Source organism: Dermacentor andersoni, chromosome 1 (genome assembly GCF_023375885.2).
Source record: "Dermacentor andersoni chromosome 1, qqDerAnde1_hic_scaffold, whole genome shotgun sequence".
In the NCBI taxonomy this organism is placed as follows: domain Eukaryota; kingdom Metazoa; phylum Arthropoda; class Arachnida; order Ixodida; family Ixodidae; genus Dermacentor; species Dermacentor andersoni.
The window spans coordinates 54,031,305-54,051,016 of record NC_092814.1 but is presented as its reverse complement, the minus strand read 5'-3'; the positions used below and the strand labels follow the sequence as shown (position 1 = coordinate 54,051,016).

General features: G+C 44.3%; 1 protein-coding gene and 1 long non-coding RNA gene across 3 annotated transcripts in view; one reads left to right on the top strand and one right to left on the bottom strand.

Annotated features, from left to right (window-relative positions):
- Positions 1-5,286: 5,286 nt before the first annotated feature.
- On the bottom strand, positions 5,287-14,270 carry LOC129380470 (uncharacterized). Of its 2 annotated transcripts, XR_008608519.1 has the most exons (3): positions 14,071-14,270; positions 7,264-7,655; positions 5,287-5,594 (listed from the first exon to the last, which is right to left on the bottom strand). It is a non-coding gene; the product is annotated as an uncharacterized lncRNA (long non-coding RNA). The 2 variants fall into 2 exon arrangements; XR_008608518.1 differs by lacking the exon at positions 5,287-5,594 and having other exon boundaries at positions 7,009-7,655.
- A 107-nt stretch (positions 14,271-14,377) lies between these two features.
- DCTN1-p150 (dynactin subunit 1) overlaps positions 14,378-19,712 on the top strand; it is a 67,009-nt gene continuing 61,674 nt past the window's right edge. Inside the window, exon 1 of the mRNA XM_050193396.3 lies at positions 14,378-14,518. The gene's annotated coding sequence lies outside the window, so the exon portion shown is untranslated. The remainder of the gene's footprint in view (positions 14,519-19,712) is intronic.

The following is a 19,712-nucleotide window of genomic DNA, read 5'->3' as shown; positions in this document are numbered from 1 at the left end:
ACTTCTGCAATAAACGAATGCCAACAGTGTACAATGAGAGCACAAAAATGTGCCTCACGATTTCGCAATTAAAATGGTCTTCCGTGTTGCCATTCCAGCAATGTTGTTAGATTTAGCAGCCTTCTTGTCCATTTAGCAACTTTTTTAGTGATCTGATGGAACCATTGGCAACACATTGGCGACTTCGAAGTGAAAGGCACATTAAGGCAGATATTAAGTCACTGTGGACTGTTAAACTACCATTCCAGAAACTATGCAGCACTTGCTCCATGCCAAGAAGAAAAAAAATACTTCGTTCCAGAGAAAATTGCTACAGAAGAGGCCGCATTCCTCAGTGCAATTCAAATTGCCCGCCACGAGTGAGGCGTTGTGGCGCTACATATGTCATCGCCACCCTTTACTGCTATCTGAGTAAAAAGCTGCCCGAAGACCAGTGCTATGTTTTTTGGGGGGGAGGGGGGGGAGGATCTCTGGCCGATCTAAAGCAATCTCTCCAGGCGGCCATAGATGTAACGGAAGAATTTCTTACATGCATGGGTCTCAAGCTGTCACCGACCAAATCCGAACTCCTCCTCTACAGACAGTCGAGGCAGGGTGTTGGGAACCTTGAGCCTCTGGAAACGCTGCCAGTTGAAATTGCAACAAGAGGAGGGCACCTCATTCCGAGGGTGAACTCCATCAAAATTTTAGGACTTTTAATCAACGCCAAAGGCTGTATTGCAGAAGCTCTAAACAAGCTGGGCGCGCAGGCGAAAAATATACTAAGACTCGTAAGCAAAAGGGGGGGACTCAAGGAGGACAAGCTACTCGGGGTCTTCCAAGCTTTCTTCATCAGTCATATTACTTGCACGGCTCCATACCTCAAATGGAGCAAAAGCGAAAAGAACAAACCTGACACGCTCATCAGGTCCAGCGTCAAAAGAATACTCCGTATTCCACAATCCGCTAGCACGGTAAAACTACTTGAACTCGGAATTCACAATATCACAGACGAATTAATTGAAGCACAGTTTATTGCACAGATCTCCAGGCTTTCGTCAACTAAGCAGAGAATTAAGATTCTTGATGAAGCTGGTCTACACCCTATACAGGCACCGCTCGACAGACGCCCCCTGTCTAAATTAGCCCGGGAAGGTATAAAGGTTGAGCCCGTACCGAGGAATATCCACCCAATATATAACGAAGGTTGTAGAAGAGCGCGAACTAGAACCATCTTTCGACAAATAGATCCTTACGGGGCAGATGCATTCTTCGTCGATGCCACCAAATGTGGCAGCAAATACAGGTTTGCAATCTCCGTCGTTGACGCGCGCGGTACGCTTATCAGCGCCGCGTCAATCTACACTAAACACATGAATGAGGCGGAGGAAACCGCAATAGCCTTGGCTCTTCAAGCCGCAAAAAGCCCAACGACTATTTTCTCCGACTCGCGCGTGGCTCTCGTCCGCTCTAGTTTGTAAACATGCAGCCGGCATAGTCAACAGATCATTTCGTGTTAGTACAGGAGAAGAACCTAGAGGTCGTACCATAGCGTGGTTCCCGGCCCACGTGAACGATCTAACCAACCAAGTGGGTTGCAACCCTAACGAGCGGGCCAACTGCCTGGCGCGTGAATTCACGAACCGCGCCCGAGCTAATGGTCTGGCTCTCCCACAGCATTGCCCCTTCAAAGATAATCTTACCACCTTTCACGAAATTACGTCTCATTACAGACACAGCAGGAGGAAATTCCCTCCCCCCAGCCCGAAACTCAACAGGGCTCAGGCCGTTACTTTCAGGCTCCTACAGACCAGGTCCTACCTCACCCCCAGAGCACTTCATTGGATAGACCCGAACTTCCAGCAGTCGTGCTCCAAATGCGGTCACGCATGCTACTCCTTTGACCACATGCTCTGGCTGTGCCCGTACTACGCGGACTTTGACCTTCAATACAAGTCCAAGTGGGACGCCTCGCTGACGAGCTTGGATTTCATGAATCAACTACAGGCCGTCCAGAGGGCCCGCGACGTCGCAGAGAGTCACCACCTCCCTGTCCCGTTGTGGGTGGAGCCACCAACTTGATCAAGTTCCTCAGGACACTCTAATAAACTTCTTGTCACTGTCACTGTGTAAAAGTCGAAAGTGTGGTTAAGTCGAAAGTTAAGCAATGGTGGTCTTAACTGAGAGGACATAAGCTGCAGTTTTGCACCAAGAGAAACGGGCTTGCCATTGTTCTCACAAAATGCATGTTTATTTATTATTTACTAAGTCCATTAGAATGGTTCCTAATCCTGCGGGTGCTGCTGGTTCAGTGAACATGTTCAATCGATGGTTGTTTGCAAGCGTAGCAGTAAACTGAATTATCAAAACATTTTGTAATAAATTTTATGGCAAGACCTAAAATGCAGTAGGTGAATAAGATGGAGAAACTAGAAGAGCATACATATTGAAGTACCAGGGCTCAATGTGAGAATCTGATTGGACTGCCTTTGTTTTTTGCATGGAGCTTCGTACACCATAGTATCTGACCTGCATAAAAGTCACATAATTATCGTCGCCACATTAACATGAGCAAACGCATGTCACGAAATGCAGTTCTTTCATGAAGGCTGAAAGAAAAATTGCAGGCATGATGAAAGCAAGGTGTGTTTTCAGTATAGGAAAATTGGAGTACTCATGTTATTCAAAATTATTTAACCGTGCTAGATCTACAACTTCACAATTTCAAGGCTAATGCAAAATTACAGCTGCCATGTCAATGTTCCTGGTGCAGAAGGTTGGTGGGAGAGCAGCCTCTTTTTTTCTGCTAAACTTTCTGACAAACATTGACAGCTATGCACAATTTACTATCCTAACATTGTACTTTGCTAAATTAAGCTCTCATCATTCATTGTTTGGTAAAATAGTAAAGTAAAAAAACCCTCTGCTACACCCTGCTAGTAAATTCACTGCAAATTGCTCACCTGGACACGCTAGATGGACGTGAAATGTTTCGGTACATGGCATTACGTCATGTTAGCCTATATTATAGTGTTCAAAAACAGCTACATGTAAAATTCACTTGGCTGTTTTTGTGACTTTGCGAAAAAATGTAGCGAAAATTTCATGACTTCATTGGCTCAAGTTAGGATGCGTGTGAACGCTGAGAAACACACGTGGCAGTCGGGCTGCTCTCTCGTGCTTCATTATGGACACTCTTTGCCATCTAGTGACACTGCCGAGAAGTCTGCGCATGGCCTCCGAGACGAGAAGCTTGGCACGTCGGTGCGTGTGAACACCGAGAATTGTTCCCTCACTTGCCGCAAACCCAATGTCGACGTGAAAGTGGTTCGTTGGAGAGCGGCACATATGTACACATTTCCACATACTTGGGCACCCAAGTTAATCGACGGTTGGTTTCGAATCCTGCTCCCTCAGCACAGCAGCCCGATGCACTACCCATTCGACCATGGACTACCCAGTGACCCAGGTAGGCGGGAAAACAGTTAGATAGAAACAAACATACATATAAACATTGATAGATAGCCCCCGGAATGTATGTGAACTACTGTAAGAATGCTAACACATTAAAAAGTTGGCAATATTGATGATTTATCAAGTTGGCACCTCCTCTTGATTTTAAAGGATGCAATGTTTCCTAGTGATGCTGCATGTTACGGACAGATAACTAGCACAACTTGGCATTTTAATTGACTTCTCATAAAAGGGCATATTTAACGTTTTTCCATTTGTGTGGTAAACCCCATCATGCTTTCATTTCTTAATGTGTGTGTGGCCAAAGTGGTGCCATGGTACACTAATTGCCACCTTTTCCCTGCACTTAAAAGGCAGCACATCTTATGTCCATTTTTTTTTTCAAGTCTGTCTAAATTGTGTGAGGATTTCCTATATAGATGAGCAGCTAGCTCTTTACACAGTAAACATTAACACTTTTCAAGAGTCCTTTCCACTGAGCTGTGGTGGCTTATCAAGTAGAAACAAATGCTATCGAGTCTGTACACTTTTCAGGAGCAACCATGAACCAGTGCCAATCACTGTAACCTATTATGTATGGTGCCCTCAACACGGGGAAAGTTGCCTCTCGCCGGCGCACTTCAGCAACACTAGCTTTTGTGGGATTTCTCGAGATTAGCAACGTGATGTATTACATATTTTTTTTTTATATTGAGGGACAGTGCAGCGTACATGATATTTCCGCCTTTCTGTGCTTTTGAAAGCAGGTAATACGTCATTAAAGAGGGCATTGTAGTGGTACAATTCGGTAAATACAGGCAGACAGATACGATCAGTGGATATACACGAAAATGTAAACATCAGATTTGGTGTAGTGTAGGCTGCATCAATGCATGCTGCAGAAATAAGAAAAGCAACGTTTGGCAACAGGTGCCTCTTGCAGGAAACAGCCCAATGAAACAGATTCAAAAACACCCACATTAGCGCCGACTCGCAACTGAATTGGACACTGGTGAACATATGTATCGCACTAATGGCACGGGCACTTATGAAAAGAAACTACAGTAGGAAAACGAATGTCACATCTGAGAAAGCCGTGAATGAGCATATAGGCAGTGCAGTACTATAGGGCCTTGTAATTGTCAGCTTTAATACACGTGTGAACCCTCTCCTTAGCTGTAGCTTCATTGCACAATGAAATACCTTCACTTGGGGGAAATGTGGGTTGAATTATTGCATTTCTTTTTCTTTAGAGAAAACCATATTCTAGGTTTCAATTGCAAAATTAGGCAAATCTGCTTTTAAGTATAACAAAATCAAGGCATTTCTCCAAACAGAAGACTGCAAGAACTTATTCTAACCCAGGCATGGCAGCTCCATAGAGGCTTCATTTTCCCATTATTGCTCTACTGATGAGGCTCACAACATTAAGCATTTCCCAGATGGTGACATATCCTGGTGTAACAAGTGAGCACTAGTGATGGCATGAATACCAAACCTTGCACAAGAGACCTTACTTTTCCCACTTACAGGAAGCACAGAAACATAACCGGATTATACGTATAAACTCAAATTATATTCAAAAATGCACAATTAACTCTATATTGTACATAAATTTGATCCAATCAGCTTTATTATTAACAAAAATGAATCTGAGGGGAATTTGTCATAAATTTCACAAATTTCGGCTCTAAGATTTAACAAATCTTGCATCAAGTTTTATGAAAAACTGATTCTGTTCATGAAAATATTTTAAAGGTGTTGAAGGATGGGGGAAAACAATATATTGAAGAAATGCGTACAGGAAAGAAATTGCAATGGTACCTGCACCACCCTTTTGAGGTAATGCAAGGTACTAAACAGCGGGCTATTTGCTTCAACAAGTTTATTCAGACAACTTGCTGAAGCAGGCTAAATTGGCAATGTCACTGAAAAAGTCACCATTCTCTAAAAACACTATTGCTTCCAAGTCTCTGCTGTGCCTAGCTTGCTGGTTCTTATGTGTGTGTGCAATTACTTGTCTGTTAAATCCTTTTTTTTTGTGATCACATTTATTGTCTTTTCCAGGAAAACTCGTGTTTGTATATCTAACGAAACAGCACCTGCTCGGAGGGGTGCTCAAAGCTTGTACACCATGGACATCCGATGCAGCCGGGGGCCACCTGCGGCATCCAAATAGTTGCGGTAACCAGATCACTTATCGCTGGACGTAAGGAGGAGAGGCATGCAGCAGTGAGCAGCAGCAGTGCACCAGCATGTGCGTCACTCAAGATCAAACCACCAGAATCCCTGTGCAGTTGCTCCACACGTGCCTCCACATAGTGCAACGATATCATACTAGCAGATTTTATGCCAGCACTGCTGGGTTGCAATGGAATTTCCCCCACTTCCTGTGTGCTAATTAGGTGCAGTGTTGCAAATGCCAGTTCTGCGTGCATCAGCACCTCTTTGCTTCAATTGAATTTCTCCAGCTGCCTGGGCACTCCTTTGGTGCAGCATGTGTGACCTATTCACTTGTGTTATAAGAAGCCAACAAACACTGACACCAAGGACAACATAGGGTAAATTACTTGTGCTTAATAAATGAAATAAACGATAAATTAATGGAGATGAAAGTGGATGCGAAGGTTGTGGGTCCTCACCTGCGGCAAGTTGTTTATTCATCCACTTTCATTTCCATTAATTTATCGTTTCTTTATCTGATTTATTAAGCACAAGTAATTTCCCCTATGTTGTCCTTGGTGCCAGTGTTTGTTGGCTTATGATACGACTAATAAAAACCGGGTCCCTCAGTTAATCCCCTTTCTTCTTGTCTATTCACTTGTGGTTACACAAGCTATCGCTGATTTTGACAACCATCTCCGATCGTTTCAGCGAAATTTTTAATTGAGTATTGTACTTGTACGTGCACTAGCATCTGAGTGATGGTGCCACACTTTCGCTTCTTTACATCCACTGCACCTACATACCACTAGAGGTGTCATGTGCTGGTGCATGCAAGTGGACAATGTGGTGTTGGCAGAGCCATAAGTTACCTTAGCTTTCAAAAGTAAAGAAAACGATACATTGTACGTGACCTTTCTTTGTTCCCAAGATCGTCGTTTGCAGAAGAATTTTCGCAATCCCGAAAGCAGACAATTCTTCTTCACTTACCAGTTCTGTCCTCAGCTTCTCGGCATTAGAATCTTCAATTTTGTCTTGACACATGAGACCTATACTCTATTTCATACATAGCACATAGCAGGCAACTCTGTGGAAGCTATGAAAGTACCGAGATCATTGAAATCTCAGCTCGTGTGTTTCACAGTGCAGTTGTTTTGCAATGCTTTCTAAAGAATAAACCACTTCACATATTATGACTACAACTTGTAGATGCAAGATAGTGATAAAAAGAGGCGTAGGCATGATGAAAACTTAGTCTGACACACCAAAAGCATCTGTTGTTGCACAGTGCTGGCCCTCAGCACTTTCCCAGAGAGCTGTCTTGGAACAGTGCATTCCCCACAAAATTAGCGCTGGCAGTTGTGAACTTCTGCTTCACGTCTTCGCCCATACTCTGCTGTGTGATGCAGCAGGCCCACTTATATACGCTTTCATTGAGCAACCGTGACGGAGAGTACAATGAATACAGAGAAAACAATAATGACGATGTTCTTTTGATGCTATCTTATGAATGCTTACAGGAGCAACACTACTATAGAAGTCTCCCAAATTGATAGCAGGAAAAGAGCATGTTGGCACTGCATATGGTTACAGTACGAGTGTTCTTGAATAAGTGAATTGAACATAATCAACGAGTCTGCAATTTTTTAACATGGTATGCGTACTGACATGGTTTACGAACTCCTGCCGTTCATTCGTCAGGCATGTAAAAGGCCAGATGGGAAGCTCATAGCTAGTCCCATTGTCAACAGTGGTGCCTCCTTGCCAAGTGAAGTCCTTGATTGACATCAGCTTTTGAGGTGGGACCCAGATATGCACACCAAAGCGTCTGTCAATGTTGCCGAGACACAGTGCTGGCACTTGTGATGTTTTTTGTATTCAGAAAACCCTCTGCTTGTGCCTCTCGTGCAGCCACGTGCTTTTTCAAATGGGCATTTTTCCTTTTTTTGGTGCCATAATCCTTTGCAGGCCTTTTCCTTGTGATGACGCCTTGTTTGGTAAACAGCCTCTCAAACCTGTTGCAAGAGTACATTTGCCTGGACCAAGTAGTCATAGGGGACCTGGATCATCAGGATAGTACAAAAAAATGGGTCGGAAAAGTGTACAATCAGTACATCCTATCAGTTTTAAGCTGCAGAGCTGATACTTGGCAAATAACACAGAAACTTGAAAAGAAACATACCGTGCAATGAGCAGTGGAGTGGACTATGGTAGGCTTAAGTTTGAAAGAGACATGTATACTGTACATGTACGCTACATATTAAACATCAAATGAGAGTAGCTGATATAGTGGTAAAGAGTAAGAGAAGTGGAGTTCAGCAGGTCATGCAATGGTTAGAGCAGATAATCTTATTTTAACATGTGCCAAAGGAAGGGATAGTTGAGGGCAGCAGAGGCCATGGTGGCATGGTATTGAGAAACTTGCACGCATAGTATGGAGTTGGTACTAGGCAGGGTAGTTAGAGACCGCTGTTACCTTACAGTTCTCTGTACAAGAGAGCCCACACAGTTTGAGTAAAAATTATGAGTGATGCACGTTTTCAAAGTTGTACGAAATTCATCACAACTCATTTTTTTTATTTGTTTGAATGTATTTTTGACTGTACAGCACCTTGAACAATTAGCTCCTTGCTCACTACCGTTTCCCATTTTCTTTTTAACCCCTTGTTTTATTTATTTAGACCAAAAGTGACCTTATTTTTTTAGGGCTTATTTCTAACTTCACTCCATTGAAAACCCTTCTAAAGCTCTTTCAACCAATTTGCTTCATGTTTTAAACATGAAAACGCTGCACCACTGTCGAGCCAAGTCAATGTCATCTTTGCTTTTTGAATAATCACTTTCAGTAGAAGAAGCGATGAGAAGACTATCATCATCCATTTCGCTCAAAAAACAAAGCTCTAGTGCATTGCTTTCACTCTCGCTTTCACTGTCAGAGTCGAGCAGTGGCTTTCTTTTGCACGTGCAACTCTCGTGCGAGCTGTCAGTGGCAGACGCCATCATTCCAAATCTGCTAAAAGGCGCAAGAAGCATGAGATTCCAAAAACGTGGCCTTGAGCGCTGACAAAGTGCCGCTATCTATGTAGTAGACAACAAAGACTGCAATAAACTTGCCCCTCCAGCTCTGACAAAAGGGCTGCCATCTATGTTGTAGAACATGGACTGAATCAACGCAGCCTTCGAGGCATTGAAAAAGTCCCGACATCTATGTAGTAAAACAAAAAACTGCGCCAGAACCCATCTTATGATGACTGTCGACAGTAATGCGTTATCGTTGAATCAATATGACAACACAATTATTGCCACCATCGAAACAAGTTATGTATTAGGCATGTAGTGCAGTGGGACTCCTCTTTCGCACTTGCTGACACACAGCATAATCTAGTGCCACTGCAGCGAAGCCTGCATGCGGTCTCCGAAATGCATGGCGCGCCGGTGAGTTGCAAATGCTGAGAAATGCGTCATGCCGAAAAGTCTTACACAAAAATGCTAGAATGAAAAGCATGTACAGCATACCTGAGTAACTCAAGCAGGTTAGGTGGATTATCTGTCACCAGCCCGTTTCAAAGGAGATGCCAATAAGTTATCAACATCATCGTGTGGCCCCCGATAGGGTAAGTGTGGTACACCGGTGCCTGTGAACACCAAAACTCATCCCCTCGCTTGCTGCGCATTCGCTGGCACATACTCAGTGATCCAAGTTGGCGAGAAGTTCATTGAAGAGCGGCACATACCCAATGCATTTGTGATTCAGCCTGCTAATGCATTGGGTTGCTGTCCTTGAGGAGCCCTTGTGACGTGGGTTCGATTCCGCTCAGGATCGAATAAATTTAAGAAATATTTTTCGTCATTCTACAGTGGCACATTTCCAGTGGCACATACATAGTTACCCAAGTTGGCATCAGATGTTCATTGAAGAGCGGCACACACCTACTGGCACATACCCAATGATCCAAGTTGGCTTTAAAGAGGTTCACTGGAGACTAGCACAGACCAAGTGGCACATACCCAGTACTCAAAGCCTGTGTCAAAAAGTTTCTTTGAACAGCAGTACCTACCCAGTCCCACATCTAGAGTGACCCCTGTTGGCGTGAAAGAGGTTCGTTGATGAGTGGCACGTATGTACGCGTTGGCATACTCAGCGACCCAAGTTGGTCTGATGGTTGGTTTCGAACCTTGTTACCTCAGCACAGCAGCCTGATGTGCTACAAATTGAACCACTGACTACCCAGTGACCCAAGTAGGCGGCAAACGGTTGAATACAAACCTACATAGATAGCCTCTAAAAAGTGCATGAAGTACCCAAAGAATTCTAATGCATTAAAAAATTAAGTTAACTGCGGATTTCAAATGCTGGCACTGCAGCCATCTGTGTAGCAGAAGAAAAGCTAAGTAGACATGCTGAGTTCATCAAAATCGCTGTGAAAACAAGGTTATTGCCATTGATGAGCTGAGCTTGTCCAAAACATTTGATTAAATTAAGCTGTCTTTGCCTCTTCCCCGTGGCTTGGCATTCATTGTCATTTTCTCACCATGTGGCTATACAGAGACAACTTGGGCCACTGGGTATGTACTCGAATAGACCTACCTAGTAGACAGCTTTGGCACTTGGGTAATCTCCCAGAATTAATGTGCCACTGGGCCACAAGGATTATGAAGCCTTAAATATGTTTAGATACATATTGTACATCTCTGAGCATACACCTGTCATTACTGGGCCTCCTATGCCTGCTTGCCCAAATCGCCTGGCTTCAGAGCAGCTAAAGATTGTGCGCCATGAATTTTTGCACACACTTGAGCTTAATTGGAATCCTGCATCCATTCGAGCCATTACGATTGCTAAGAAGTCTTCAAGAGACTGGCATCCATGCGACAACTATCGTGTACTTAAGAACAGACCGTCCCTGACTGCTACTCATTGCAAACTTCACAGCAGCACTGCACAGAGCTACCATCTTCTCTAAAATCTCTCATCAACATTCATCCCTCAACAAGCATCACAAATACCCTTCATCCTCGTGGCGCAGACAGTTAACAGTTATAGGGGGCGAGGCTGTGCTCGTGTCATCCACTACTGCTACCTCACTAACTCAGACCAGCTTCACGTTATTTAGGTTCCAATATTGCATTGAATCTGCATGTCTTTTTTTTTAATAGCGGAGCTGTTCTAAGTTGAGCCTTCGCCATCCGGTGTAATGCAGGGGGGGGGGGGGTGGCAGGTTTCTGAGTCTACCGCCAGAGGGCGCGCCGAGGGTAGGAGCGGTAGTGTCCCTGTATATGCTCGGGAGCATATACAGGAACACTAAGGAGTGGGGCCTCACCGAGATGGGAACAGACCAATCAGAGGATGTGACGGGGGGGTGGGGTGGAGGAGCGGACCAATCGGAGCATGCGCCGGGGGAAGAGAGGGATATAGGAGCAGGTGCTTCGCTGGCGTGCCCTTTCACGCCATGGATTCTGCTCGGCGCGAGTGGCAGCGGGAGCTCACACAAGAGCGGCAGCGCTGATGTCGCGCAAATCCCGAGCTTCGAGAACGAGAAGCGCAAGCAAAGTGCCAGCAGAGGGAAGCCGCTACCGCCGAGGATTGAGAACAGGAAGCGCAAGCCAAGCGCCGTTGGAGGCAAGCCAACCACCACTTTCAAGAGAAGGCAATCCAAGCAAAGCACCAGGAGAGGCAAGCTAACCCCCAACTTCGAGAGTAGGAGGCCAAGCAGCGATGTCGACGCGGAGAGATTCCTCCCACGGAGGGTGCCGATGGACAGTTCAAGAGAGAATTCCTCGACCATGAGTGCAGTCACAGCAGCAAGGTGTGCAATAGACTGTGGTTTGATCACAACCTCACGCAATTGAAGAGTCTGCACAATTCGGAACCAAAGCTCGAATCTAGCAAAATGACGACGAGACGAAAGTCTTTTATGAAAATCGCACTAAACACAAGTTCAAACTTGAGAAAATGACCACCAGCTTCGCTGTTTTGACACCTTTCACTGCGTGGAACTGGCTTTACTTTTTATTGAGACAATCCCTAGCACAGAACATTAAAAAAGGGGTGCATGAGAAGGGCAACTGAACATATATACTTAACACAAGTTCTTGCCTTCTTTCTTTGTGAGGCTGTGCACACTTATGTGAAATTTGCCTGACAATAAAATTTTCATTCCAGTCGATGCCAGGTGTTTATCGAAGCCTACTCCTTGCCTTAATTTAATAGTAACCAGCTATAGGAGCGGCAAATATAGTAAACTTAATAATATTTTGCAGTTTTTTAGCTGCTTTTGGTAGCTTCTTGCTCAAGCTTTTAGTAGCTTGTTGCTTGGTTAAGTTTCTAGTTTGGTGGTGCAGTGCAGATATTTACTTGAGTGGCTGGACAAACTCCATGTTTAAAATCCACAGAGTAATATTGCAAGAGGCAACTCTAACAGAGCAAGCACTGCTTTCATCCCAAAATGTGGCAGCAAGCAAGGCAGATGCTGTCATGCAGTGTAATTGTTATATTTTAATGAGCATGCATAAAAGAAACAAAAGTGGAAACATGTGGTCCTAAGCCCTATGGTTACAGCCTCTGTTTATACTGCTAATATTAGGGTTTTTGATCAGGGGATGCAAGAAACTTGCGTACCCAAGGACCTAATGTTTCCTTGAGTTATGCTGGGACCCATGCGGCACACAAGTTTCTTGCATTATTGCTATTATTTTCATTGCAAAGAACCAATACCACAGTAAGTCTATCATCAACCTGCATTAACGCTAGAATGTTAGCAACTTTAAAGCACTTCAGCTGCCATTTTGCATAAAAAGTGTATGGTTTTCAAAGCACTTTACTGCACTGTTGGCCACTTGACCTATGCTTAAATGCCTTACTTCTTGCCATTCAGCTTGTTCTCTTGAGGTGTTACGAAGTTTTTCTATGCTGTAAAATTAGTGTGACCGTCTTATACGGCACACTTTTGATCGCGATCAAGCCCGATCCAGATCGAATTTCTCATTCGCGATTGGTTTCTTTGCGCAAGCTGCGCGAGGGAGCCAATCGGGATGAGAACTTCGATCCGGATCGAACTTAAAGGGACACTAAAGCAAAACAATAATCAGTTTAGACTAATGAAGCATTGTTTGAGAACCCTGCAGGCAGTCATCTCAAAAAGTAGTTTGATTATTAGATGAGAAAGTGAAGGTCCAAGCATGAATATTTGAATTTCGCGCCGAAACCCCAGCGCCGGTACGTCAGCGTGACGTCAGGGATTCCAAAGTATGTTTTCGCTCAGCACAATGCGTTGGCCGCGTTGGCTGAATAAAGGTTAGCGAAACTTGCCATGTTTAATATTTGGTTCCTTTAGAACACAATGTAGTCAATCTGTACCACTATATATAATTAGTAGGCCCTAGATGTCATCAAAATCCAAGACGTCACAGCCCCCAGGTGCGGGAACTTAAGTAGGCGTCGCCACCCGTATTTCGTTCTTGCGCTTTTTCTGGCTTACCAAACGTCTTATCGTTGTAAGAGTGGTGTTTTTGGTGTTGTCGAACGGTAATTTACTGATGCAGAAGAAATTATTTTTCACTCTAGTGTCCCTTTAATCGCGATACAAAGTGGCCATGTGACACCAGTATTAATAAATTTGCCAATGCCATTATAAAGCTGTTAGTTCGAAGAGTGTAACATTCGGCACCTTTAGTAAGCTTCAGCGCAATAGACATGTTCTTTGATGACATCATTTAGCATGTGAAAATACCGGCGAACGGAGTCTTCAGGAGAGCACCTGAGATTAGAATAAAGCGGGCGGCGCAGAATCTCCAACAGGGCACCCAGGGAGCAATATGCTTCACCGCACTACACAAGTGTATTGCGATGAAGCCATTATAGACCCTTGTCACGTGTACATTTATTGCCACTTAGCATAGAACTGTATCTCATTTCTTAACCTAAGGGGGTGAAAAACAGACGGAGTCGCAACTGAACACCACAAAGCTCAGCATCTATTTTTTGTGCCCTTAGCTTTAGCAATGCAGTGCCAATAATCAAAAGCATCTACTTCGATCGTGCCCTGTGCTTAAAATTTGGGTAGACCAAGTGAGGCCATTGACTCATTTATACATAAAGCTCTGCCACAGCATTACGCGAGCATTGCCGTTAATCTCGCGGCAAAAGTAAATCGCATGAATGCACGGACAGCACTGTAGTGATTAAGGCAAACGAATTAAAACATGTGCTGCCTCAATCATCAGCAACAAACGCCGTCAAGGCGCATGTGTGATGTGATGACGCTGCCGCAAAGGGCGGGCGAATACGGGCGACGTTACTACACAGCGTCAGTTCGAAAACCATAGGCGAGTCGCGACGTCATTTCGATTGTCAGAACCACCGGAGCTATTCTATGCACCGGAGCCTTCAGAAACACCGGTCACACACTACGAGAGTTCACCTAGGCTAGAAACCGCTCAGCGCACATTGCCCAAGAAACAGAATCGTGCACAGACCCCACAGACGAGAAACCACACGTTGAGCCATACAACGCTGAAGAACGCGCATTCCCTTCGACCACTGCTTCAACGCGCCACGGACGTGCCTTCCTCCATGGACGGACCAAGGCATACCAAGGCCGGCATGTGGGGCAAGGGATGGCATCGCATGGCCAAGGCACAGAACTCCTAGATGAAGGACCGAGGCATGCCAAGGATGGCGCTTGGCGCCACTACCGCAGTTCACAAGAGCCCTCAAGAGTCCCTAGGCATGTCCCTAGGCAATTCTCTCCTTAGGTGCCTAGGGAGGTCACGTGATATTTAATGGCTGCTTCTACTGGCACGCAGACGCACACAGCTGTTTAGCCATCATTTAGCCGGTTCAACCTGTGGTTTTGATTTTGAAATGTGCCTTTGGGTTCGCTTTGTTCGCGAGCTGTTCTGACCAACTTTTGGGCAACCTAAGGTATTTACTTTTTGATTGCTGGATATGTCTGAACGAATGGTGTTTATGTCATGGGCATTGCGCTACGATGACCGTGTAAGCTCACCTATTGCTTATTTGCGTTATGTGGGTGTGCCTGTGGACTCTTTTATGAACTGTACTAAAGTTTGTGTTGTGCTGTAACCTTTTCGCTATGAGAGGAGCATAACAAAAAGGCATCGTCCCTACAAGGGTTACGTGTCAGCTTCGCAATGCGAGAAGATGCTATGTTAGATTTCTCAACATTGAATTAAGCATACACGGTGACAGTAGGTCAATGCAAACAGGCACAGGTGTGAGTACGTGTGTCTTGGATCTTCGGTGGTCTTGGTTACTGTAAGCAGGATAATACTTGAATAAGTTTGCACAACGCCTTTATGCAGCGTTCTCGTTTCGTATATCCGTCTTTGAAATGAGTGTACAGCTGCAGTAGATACGACTGAGGGCGGGCAACCCAACCATCAACTATCCTTCATGATAGGGGACCTTGCTCGGGATCTTTCGAAAATGAGTTGGTGGCACCGCACTTATCAAGCTCGCGGTCGGCAGCAAACCGCGTTCGAGAACCTGTACATTCTATCAGTGCTGATATGAACTTATGTTAGGGAGTCCTCCTGTGTAGCAGCAATTCTAGGTCGTCAAAACTTCAGTTATAAAGCGGCTTTGGTACTTCAGCTCGTGCACGTAGATCTCTGTGATAACCATTTCTGAGGGTGTTACGCAGATCAAAAGTAATGTCCATTTAGGAAACAGCATTCTTCGCACGTCTCAGCAAGCCCTTTTGGCCTTGTAAAATGCCCGAAGTTCATTAACGTAGTAAAATCGTGAAACATTGTCAGTTATTTCAACCTCCAGTTTGCATAAAACTGCATCATTAGGAAACATTACTCCCATCAGACTGAAACTCGAGTCTGCTTCTTTAATTTGGGACCCTCACTCTTTTACACTTGTATCCACACTTGAACCCATCCAATACCGGTCAGCTTGTTTCAGTGCTGTGAAATATCCTCGTCCTGCCAGTATTACTGCAATAAAGTTCTCGTGACCTCCCTAACCTTCCTTACAGATGAAAATTAGCCCGGTTATGTCTTTTCCATAACATGTTCTTTATCAGCCCTGAGCTGAAGTACATCTCGTTCTCTCTTCCCTGCTGCATTTCATCTTGTGTCAGCCATTGTTGAAATGTCCAAGTGCCATTTTGCCAGATCAACATTTACTTCCATTCGTTCATGCTAAAGACATAATCTGAATGTAATTGCCTTCATCGCCAGCAACCCTGATCACCCTTCCTTCAAGACTGCCATTTTGAACACGCTTTAACTCACCCCTCTCTGTAACGCCTTAATGGTATTTAGATTATTTAAATAAAAAAATTCTTGATGGTAAGGTTTGCAAATGGATGTCTTGTTAATTCCAAGCGGATCCTAAGAGGCAAGCAGGCAATCCCCACTTGGCCAGCGATAGCGTTTAGCCCATTTGCTTATTCTTGACTTCAGGTATTACTGTGGTGTCACCAGGGCAGGACAATGTAAAGACAGCATTCCATTTCTAGTCCTTTATGTGCTTCTTTTGCCTGACCAGCGCGCCATCTACATTAACACCAGAGTTTGCCGCTCCAGAGTGGTGGATAATAGGAATTGAATAAATCTAGCAAAAAAAATTGTTGCTGAGACCAAGGTCTGTCAGACAATTGACATAAACATCATTGGAAGCGTTGACAAAAATTACAGCTTGCAATTTGTGTTCTGTAGGCACAACTGAATTCTCCACTAAAGATCCCTACTACAGGTTACATTTGCTTGAGCTACATGACTGGCATACTTCTAATTGTGGTGGAAACATTTACAGACTTCTCTGACCTTAGATCACCCAAGTGTGTGCTGCTTCATGGATGGTGGCTCACTGTTTGTTTCGCTGAGACTTCAATAAATGTCACCACTATCTAGACCACACTATTCCCATGCTGTGGACGCATGTGCACTTACAGTGTTCTTTATACAATAATTTTGCAAATGTGCATTACGAAAACGTTGGGTGGGAAGTGCGAGTGAACTATGTTCTGGGTGAGTCGGGGAGTGTCACTAGGGTTTGCAGCTTGGGGTCTGCAGGTCAGTGCACATTTTTGTTTTCAAAAGTCGAAACAGTCTCTAGAATTCATAATTCAGACCACCTCTTTCACAAGTGTCTGTGATTTCAGAAAACTTAAAATACAGTCAAGCCTGCTTCACCGAACTTTGTAATGCAAAATGTGCTCACTGTACATGAAGTTCATTATAATTGCACTTGCCCTTAAAAAATATGTAAAAGAACCAGCCAGGTTAAAATCATAAGGACTTGTTTCTTGAAAATAATCTACATGGAATTTACCGTTTGAAACTAGGCCCAATTATTTGTCAGGTTTGTCTGGTAATTAGCATGTTTGCTAGCATGCCACATACAGTGTAATGTGGCATGGTAATGTTTTTGTTCAAATTATAACCTTGATTGTGAAGCCTCACTCAATGTAGGTATTGCTCAGCTTTTGGGTTTTTGGCTAAATTATACTCAAGGTTAAGTTTCACCCTCTCGTTAATGCTATAGAATTCCTGTATGTTACCAGCTATGTTCTTATTAATCAGGAATCCGACTCCTAGTTCTCGTCTCTCTGCTAAGCCCCGGTAGCACAAGGCGTGCCCGCTTTTTAGCACTGTATATGCTTCTTTTGGCCTCCTAACTTCACTGAGCCCTATTATATCCCATTTACTACCCTCTAATTCCTCCAATAGCACTGCTAGACTCGCCTCACTAGATAACGTTCTAGCGTTAAACGTTGCCAGGTTCATATTCCAATGGCGGCCTGTCCGGAGAAACATAATAAGAGGTACAAAATGAAGGTTGTACAGGTCTACGCCCCTACATCTAGTCATGATGACCAGGAAGTCGAAAGCTTCTATGAAGACGTGGAATCGGCGATGGGTAAAGTCAAAACAAAATACAGTATACTGATGGGCGATTTTAATGCCAGGGTAGGCAAGAAGCAGGCCGGAGACAAGTCAGTGGGGGAATATGGCATAGGCTCTAGGAATAGCAGAGGAGAGTTATTAGTAGAGTTTGCAGAACAGAATAATATGCGGATAATGAATACCTTTTTCCGCAAGCGGGTTAGCCGAAAGTGGACGTGGAGGAGCCCGAATGGTGAGACTAGAAATGAAATCGACTTTATACTCTGCGCGAACCCTGGCATCATACAAGATGTAGACGTGCTCGGCAAGGTGCGCTGCAGTGACCATAGGATGGCAAGAACTCGAATTAGCCTTGACTTGAGGAGGGAACGGAAGAAACTGGTACATAAGAAACCAATCAATGAGATAGCGGTAAGAGGGAAACTAGAGGAATTCCGGATCAAGCTACAGAACAGGTATTCGGCTTTAACCCAGGAAGAGGACCATAGTGTTGAAGCAATGAACGACAATCTTATGGGCATCATTAAGGAGTGCGCAATAGAAGTCGGTGGTAACGCCGTTAAACAGGAAACCAGTAAGCTATCGCAGGAGACGAAAGATCTGATCAAGAAACGCCAATGTATGAAAGCCTCTAACCCTACAGCTAGAATAGAACTGGCAGAACTTTCTGAGTTAATCAACAAGCGTAAGACAGCGGACATAAGGAACTATAATATGGATAGAATTGAACAGGCTCTCAGGAACGGAGGAAGCCTAAAAGCAGTAAAGAAGAAACTAGGAATAGGCAAGAATCAGATGTGTGCGTTGAGAGACAAAGCCGGCAATATCGTTACTAATATGGATGAGATAGTTCAAGTGGCTGAAGAGTTTTATAGAGATTTATACAGTACCAGTAACACCCACGACGATAAGGTGAGAGAGAATAGTCTAGAGGAACTTGAAATCCCACAAGTAACACCGGAAGAGGTAAAGAACGCCTTGGGAGCTATGCAAAGGGGGAAGGCAGCTGGGGAGGATCAGGTAAAAGCAGATTTGTTGAAGGATGGTGGGAACACTGTCCTAGAAAGGTTGGCCGCCCTATATACACAATGCCTCATGACCTCGAACGTACCGGAATCTTGGAAGAACGCTAACATAATCCTAATCCATAAGAAAGGGGACGCCAAAGACTTGAAAAATTATAGACCGATCAGCTTACTGTCCGTTGCCTACAAAGTATTTACTAAGGTAATCGCAAATAGAATCGGGAATACCTTAGACTTCTGTCAACCAAAGGACCAGGCAGGATTCCGTAAAGGCTACTCAACAATAGACCATATTCACACTATCAATCAGGTGATAGAGAAATGTGCGGAATATAACCAACCCTTATATATAGCCTTCATTGATTACGAAAAAGCATTTGATTCAGTCGAAACCTCAGCAGTCATGGAGGCACTACGGAATCAGGGTGTAGATGAGCCATATGTAAAGATACTGGAAGCTATCTATAGCGGTTCCACAGCCACCGTAATCCTCCAGAAAGAAAGCAACAAAATCCCAATAAAGAAAGGCGTCAGACAGGGAGATACGATATCTCCAATGCTATTCACAGCGTGTTTACAGGAGGTATTCAGAGACCTGGAGTGGGAAGAATTGGGGATAAAAGTTGATGGAGAATACCTTAGCAACTTGCGATTCGCTGATGATATTGCCTTGCTTAGTAACTCAGGAGACCAATTGCAATGCATGCTGACTGACCTGGAGAGGCAAAGCAGAAGGGTGGGTCTGAAAATTAATTTACAGGAAACTAAAGTAATGTTTAACAGTCTCAGAAGAGAACAGCAGTTTACGATAGGTAGCGAGGCACTGGAAGTGGTAAGGGAATACATCTACTTAGGGCAGGTAGTGACCACGGATCCAGATCATGAGACGGAAATAACCAGAAGAATAAGAATGGGCTGGGGTGCGTTTGGCAGGCATTCTCAAATCATGAACAGCAGGTTGCCACTATCCCTCAAGAGGAAAGTGTATAACAGCTGTGTCTTACCAGTACTCACCTACGGGACAGAAACCTGGAGGCTTACGAAAAGGGTTCTGCTGAAATTGAGGACGATGCAACGAGCCATGGAAAGAAGAATGATAGGTGTAACGTTAAGGGATAAGAAAAGAGCAGATTGGGTGAGGGAACAAACGCGGGTAAATGACATCTTAGTTGAAATCAAGAAAAAGAAATGGGCATGGGCCGGACATGT